Source organism: Trachemys scripta, chromosome 2 (assembly GCF_013100865.1).
Source record: "Trachemys scripta elegans isolate TJP31775 chromosome 2, CAS_Tse_1.0, whole genome shotgun sequence".
NCBI lineage: Eukaryota > Metazoa > Chordata > Testudines > Emydidae > Trachemys > Trachemys scripta.
The window spans coordinates 74,536,471-74,543,416 of NC_048299.1; the positions used below are offsets into that span (position 1 = coordinate 74,536,471).

Consider the following 6,946-nt stretch of genomic DNA (forward strand, 5'->3'; position numbering starts at 1 on the left):
TCAGGGAAAGGCCCTAGTGGGCCGGGAGGGTTTGTTTACCTGTTGCGTCCGCAGGTTCAGCTGATCGCGGCTCCCACTTGCTGCGGTTCGCTGCTCCAGACCAATGGGAGCTGCGATTGGCCGAACCTGCGGATGCAGCAGGTAAACAAACTGGCCCGGCCCGCCAAGGTCTTTCCCTGAACAAGCGGTAGACTGGCTTTGAGAACCACTGGTCTAAGAGGCAACTCATGCCCTTAAGGAAGTTACCAGCAAAGTATAGATAAATCTCTGCATTAAGCATCTTCACATAATTTTCATATGACTTTGTATTATGCCTCTAATTTCATACAACTTTGTATCAGATCCTTATATAGAAAACTTTGTATTGAGCCTTGGTATAATGTTAAATGTCTTTTTGCTAGGAATAGAATAAGATCCCTCCCACCCCCCTTTTAATCAATTGCCCTGTTGAATGAACCAGGTCTGAATGAGTAAAGGCATGGAAGGCAAGCACCTCCAGACTGCTGCAATAGTTGGAGAGGGGAAGGAATCCAAATCCAAGAACAATAAAACTTGTCAAGTGGGCTCACTAAAGAACAGCACACATATTGACGGCCTTGGGGGTTAGAAGCAAGCACCTTCTTTTGAAAACACTTTCTTTGAATAGCACTGGGACAATACCCAGAAAGAAGCAGCACAAAGGACCAACGGACACAGATACAGGTTTTTGAATCTGGTACAGATTTGCATGAGAGGGAAGCTGCTATAAATGTGAGGTGTCTTGCAGAGGACCCTGGGTCTCGTCTTGTCAACATCGGAGCATCGATCCGGACTGGCAAAAGCCCGGCTCCACCCCTCCCCCATCTAACTCACCTGGCCAGTGCAGTTATAGTACTTATATAATATGCATATGATACAGTGTTGATTGATACATGTATTACCAATAAATGTGGCGCTTTGCCTTATTCCCCCTGAAAAGATCCTGTGCAGTACTTTAAGTACAACAGAAGGACAGCATTCTACCTGTAATGGCGTACTGTTTTGTGGTATTGCTAGAAGTGGATGAACCAAGTCAGATAAAATAACTCTCTTGAATGGATTTTTTTAAAATTCTAAAGAGTTGGCTAACTACTTAATTTTTTCCCCTTAAATTATTGAATGCCTTGAACTTCCTGACTTCTGCAGGAAGCAGACCTAAGGCTTGATGAAAGCCCATAGGAATCTCTTCATTTACCTCATTGAGTTTGGATTAGGCCCCAATAAAGAAACACTGAGACTGTCTTCATGGTAGCTGCAGGCTAGCTCAAATCAGAGTATTGTAAATCTTGAATGAGTTCCTGATTTTGTGATACTTTCAGACTAAATTGAATGATTACTTCTGGGGAAAGTGGACAATTGAACAATTTTGGGAAATACAAAAAGGCTGAATGTCTTTTTTTTTCTTTTGTATTTAAGATCCGTATGCAAAGGATTTGTCCTTGATGTAAAGGGGATATGTGTTATCTTCAAAGTTACTGATTGATTATGACAGCTGACAACATACACACAGGAACTTATAATTTACCATGTCTTCCCCTCATAAACTTCCATATTGGACATGTGCCATAGCAGTGCACTTCCCATCCACGTCATGTGAACATCTCCAAAGTTTATGCCTTTCATTTGGGCTCCATCTAATTCCCATGTTCTGTGAGTGTAAAATATAAATATGTATGCACTGAAAGTTGGAGTAAATAAAAAAGATTGCAATTGCCAGATTACTTGTGTGTCTATACAGTGCACAGTGAATGAAAAGTCCTCTTGATTCAAGAATGCTCAGTGTAGCATGTGTAGGCTAAAGCGGTTTGTATGAATGCATAAGTGAAAGTTGTCATATTGGGCATTGTTTTTTTTTAATGCATCTGTAAATTAATCTATGTGCACTGTGTATGTGTGCATAGAAAAGATCAGTTTTTTAAATAAAGATTCTTTATAACTGTAAGAATCATTTTTGCTTAAGATCGTTTGAAACTGCCATCTTTAAAATTGTTACTTTAGAACGGGGTGGGCAAACTTTTTGGCCCGAGGGCCACATCTGGGTAGGAAATTGTATGGCAGGCCATGAATGCTCATGAAATTGGGGGTTGGGGTGCAGGGGGAATCAGGGCTCTGGCTGGGGGTGCAGGCTCTATGGTGGGGCTGGGGATGAGAGGTTTGGGGTGCAGGCTGGGACAGGGCATTGGGGCATGGGAGGATTTCAGGGGTGCAGGCTCCAGGCGGCACTTACTTCAAGCAGCTCCCAGAAGCAGCAGCATGTCTCCCCTTTGGCACACGCAGAGGTGTGGTGCTGGCCGGATGGCGCTGCGTGCTGCCCCATCTGCAGGTGCCACCGCTGCAGTTCCCAGCCAATGGGAGCTGCGGAGGCGGTGCTTTGGGCAGAGGTAGCGTGCAGAGCCCCCTGGCTGCTCCTACATGTAGGAGCTGGAAGGGGGACATGCTGCTGCTTCCGAGAGCTGCGCAGAGAGAGCAAGCCCCCGACCCCACTCCCCGGCGGGAGCCTGAGGGCCGGATTAAAAGGTCTGATGGGCCAGACGTGGTCCACGGGCCATAGTTTGCCCACCCCTGCTTCAGCAGCTCCAATTAAATGATTTTTTTTAAATGTGTAACTTAAGTTGTTTACAAACATAATGTACCATCATATATGCTTAGATTTATTACTAAAGATTAAGGTCAAAATAATTGTCAAGAGGAAGAAAAAGGAAACTTTCAAAGGACAATATAGTTGCAAATCATGTAGAAAAGGAGCAATGCTGGGGATCCAGTACTTATGCCACTGGCAAAAGAGATCAAAGATTTCTATGGAAGCAAGGGCAAAAATGCAGTTATACCTCTACTATATTTGATCCAAGGAACATGCTGTCCTGCACTGACCTACCAGTGTCCTAATTTATTGATGTAACTTAGCCTAAACGGTGGTGGGTCATGAAAAATACTTTTTGAAATCTTTATTGTGAAAGTTTTACACTTCAAGCTTGTGTAATTCTTGTTTTTGTCTGTTCCTTGTCTTTAAAAAGCATGGGGTTTGGGTAGGGGCGGGACAGCTTGCAGGCTGATAGCTAAAGGTCCTGTTTTTGTGGTAAGTGACGAAGAGTCCTGTGGCACCTTATAGACTAACAGACGTATTGGAGCGTAAACTTTTGTGGGTGAATACCCACTTCGACAGATGCATGTAGTCGAAATTTCCAGAGGCAGGTGTCATCCTAACACCTATGATAGCTCTTCAATGTGGCAAATGCAAACAACTGGTAGGGACCAACACGGCTTCTACTCTGAAAACTGGTAGGGAAGTTATCACCTTCTGCATTGTAGATAACTGTAGGAACAACAGTATCAGGTTGCCCTGCCCTAAAATATATCCTCATTCTTCTTGCAAGTTCAAGTGTATAAGCAAAAGTAGCACTAATCAGCCCTATCTTTCTGTGGGCTCGTTTTTCCAGATCTTGGAAACTTTGGATGCAGTAGCATGCTGCTTCAGCCATTACTGTATGGTGAGGTGTGCCTCCAGCTTTTCCGCTAGACATAATAGCCTGGATACAAATACACCTCTACCCCGATATAACGGGGCCCGATATAATACGAATTTGCATATAACATCGTAAAGCAGTGCTGGGGGAGGAGGGCTGCACACTCCGGTGTATCAAAGCAAGTTCGATATAACACGGTTTCACCTATAATGCGGTAAGATTTTTTGGCTCCCGAGGACAGCGTTATATCGAGGTAGAGGTGCATCTTAGAAACAGCTTTAAAAAGTGAACAGTGTTTGTATTAAAAATGACCCTAGTCTCTCCCTCCAAAGTGAGCTGGCCCTCGCTGGGCTCTCTCCAGTCCAGGTACTCTGTAGACTCCTAGAAGCATAGAGTAGAAGGAACCACCAGGCTCATCTAGTGTAACCCCGGGCCCAGCTGCAGGATGGGTTGTGGCTGGGAGGTGGGTGTAGCTCTTCCTTCCCTAGTTATTCCAGCGGGCTGTACGGCTAACGCCGCCTGCTGAACGTTTTCCGCCGCTGGTGTCTGCGTGCGGGGGGGAGCGCGGCCCTGGCTCCCGTTTCAGGGGGCGCTGCGGGAGCGTGTCCCAAACGCTGCCCGTCTCTCCGAGACGCCGGGGTAGGTGATGTCCTCGCTCACAGCCGCTCCGCTGCAGCCGGGCAGGGGCCAGGGCTGGCAGGACGCTAGGCACCAGACAAGGCAGGTCCTGGGGCCTGATCGTCCGCGGAGCTGAGCCCTTGCAGCAGGGCAGCTCCCCGTGGCTGGAGCGCGGTGAGCCCTGGCAGGCCCGCCGGCCGGCCGCAGAGGGGGGTGCTGCTGCTGGCGCCCTCGGGGGAGGGGAAGGGGGAGACGCCTTGGTGTTGCGACATCGTCTCGCTCTCCGCGGCTGCTGGCGGGGCAGCTCGCTCAGTCAGCGTCGGGCTCCTGCGCGGTGCCGCGAAGGGGAAGCACCCGGCCGAGCCGCTCTCCCAGCTCTCGGGGGCACCGAGCAGCGCGGGGCTCCGGCCCGCTCGGGGCAGCAGCAGCACCGGGTCCCGGCCAGGCGGCCTCGCTCCTCCCCTTTCACTCCGTGTCCCCACGCGCGTCCTCCTCGCCGCCGCGGTGAGTCCTGCGCGCGCCGCGCTCACCCTGTTGCGCCTGGGGCGGGGGGCGCTGCTGGGGCAGGGGGCTCGCAGTGCTGCAGGCAGGAGAGATGGGGCAGGGATCAGAGTGCTGGGGGGGACTGTCTGGGGCAGGAGTGTGAGGGGGCTCATAGTGCCGCCTGCAGGCAGGAGAGATGGGGGGGATCACAGTGCTGGGGGAGGGGCTGCCTGGGGCAGGAGAGCGAGGGGGGGTCTCAGTGCTGGTGGCAGGAGAGATAGGGGGTCACAATGCTGGGGCAGGGGCTGCCGGGGAGGGGGGGGGTCATAGTGCTGGGAGAGGGGCTGCCTGGCGCAGGAGAGCGAGGGGGATCATGTCACACGGTTGTGGGTGAGGGCTAGGTGAGGTGAATGAAGCCAATGACTGCAACACACTTCTACAGCTCAAGCTTCGGGGTGGCTTGTTGGGTTCAGTGGCTGCCCCCTGCGGTTCCTTTCCAGAGATCTCATCCCTGTAGTAGGTTTTGAGATGCTGCTGCTTTATGCAAAATAAAGCGTCCAGCATCTGAAAACAAACACAGTTCTTCTAAAACAGTGACCCGGGCAGACTTCCCTGGCCAAGTGGGCCAATGACCATTTGCAGAGTTGTGAATGAATGTAATTTGGATTTGGCATAGGAGTCCCTCAAAGTAGGGTTGCCAACTCTCCAGGATTCCTCTGGAGTCTCCAGGAATTAAACATTAATATTTAATTAAAGATTATGTCATGAAGAAACCTCCAGGAATACATCCAAACAAAATTGGCAATCCTACCTCAAAGATACCTATTACCTGCAAAGAGGTGGTGTGTTAAAGGAATAGTAAGGACTTGACTTAAAACACCTGACTCCAGGATTGAAAGCCCTCGGTTTAGGTTGCCAGCTGCCTGATGACAGCGTGTTGTGAGTAGTGGGAGAATTTTCTTTACCCCAGTCCAGTGGCTCACAAGTCTCTCCTGGTGCTGTGTGAGAGCCGTGTTTCCCACTGATAGGTAGGTTGGTTCTGTGCCTCTTTACTAGCTCTCTTTACGTGGCTTTGCCAATGTTGAATTGTTTTATTTGGGCTGGTGGTGGAAGGAAAGAACCACTCAAAGATCCAGAGCTGTGGGAGCAAAATATTTCAGGTAGCCCATGTCTTAGAAATAAGGGGATATAAGAGGAAAGGAGCAGGAAACCAAGGAGGTATCAGATAATGTGGGATGAATTTGTGTGGGAGAAGGGCCAGTGAAGCAAGTATGCAAGGAGGGAATAATGGGACAAATGGGTTAGTGGAGTTGAGAGGAAAGGCAGAGAAATGTACAAGGTTAATTAATGAAGTCTAGAAAAATTAACTAGATGTAATTTAATTTTCTTTGACGTTTTGGGAGGTGTATTTTGAAATCCTCTCATTCAGTCCAGATGTGTCCTCATCTGGAGTTGGTCAGTGAGATGCAGCCAAACTCAAATTACTAGGTGACAGGAGACAGTAATGTTTTCTATAGCTACAGCGTACAGGCATTAAGTATTTATGATTCTTATTCTAGTTTAATTTTTTTTTTTTTTGGTTTAGGCTTTGTTTGTTGTTCTAATATTTGCACTTTGTAAATCTGTACTCCGGCTGTGTTCCTAAATTGCAAGGTTTGAGTTTCACATTTCTTCAGTGAGAGACACTCCCATTCCTCAGAAATTTGGCAGAGTACCAATCACATTAGGCAGGGCTTGAAAAGTGTGCTGAGCAACTTTTAGGCAGAGAATTAAACATAACCGCTAGAGGCTAATACGGGAACCCCATTAGCAAAAGCAGGAGGGAAAACCCAAACCCAGCTGCTCCTCTCCAATGCCACCCCCTGCTGCTGGCAGAGGGAAGGTTCTGCAGGAATACAGTGCATCTACATTACACATAGCAGATTCTGGGTTAACTCTTTTTCCTGGATACCAGTAGCAAAGCCAGAATGGTCAGGCCTTACACATGATCCCTGTAAAATGGAATATGACCATCAGCAGCCTGACAAAGGAAGTGCAAGAGGGCCCTATTGAGCTAGGTGTTGTATACCCACTTAACAAACAGATGGTCCCTGGCAGGAATTAGTCTTACTCCAATCCTTAAGAGACCAAGCATGGAAAATTTCTAGGGCTGTCAATTAATCGCAGTTTACTCACATGATTAATTCAAAACAAATTAACTTGATTACAAAATTAATTGTGATTAATTACAGTTTAAATCGCACTGTCAATAATAAGAAGAACAGGAGTACTTGTGGCACCTTAGAGACTAACAAATTTATTAGAGCATAAGCTTTCGTGGACTACAGCCCACTTCTTCGGATGCATCCTGCATATGCATCCGA

The 6,946-nt window shown here is 48.0% G+C and overlaps 1 protein-coding gene across 5 annotated transcripts in view; it reads left to right on the top strand.

The window, feature by feature from the left end:
• Nucleotides 1-3,943: 3,943 nt before the first annotated feature.
• NOD1 (nucleotide binding oligomerization domain containing 1) overlaps nucleotides 3,944-6,946 on the top strand; it is a 57,311-nt gene continuing 54,308 nt past the window's right edge. For 2 of the 5 annotated variants that reach the window (XM_034760885.1, XM_034760886.1), the window contains exon 1: nucleotides 3,947-4,604. The gene's annotated coding sequence lies outside the window, so the exon portion shown is untranslated. Of the gene's footprint in view, nucleotides 4,605-6,946 lie in introns of all 5 variants that reach the window. The other 3 variants (XR_004644485.1, XM_034760882.1, XM_034760883.1) reach the window with 3 other exon arrangements.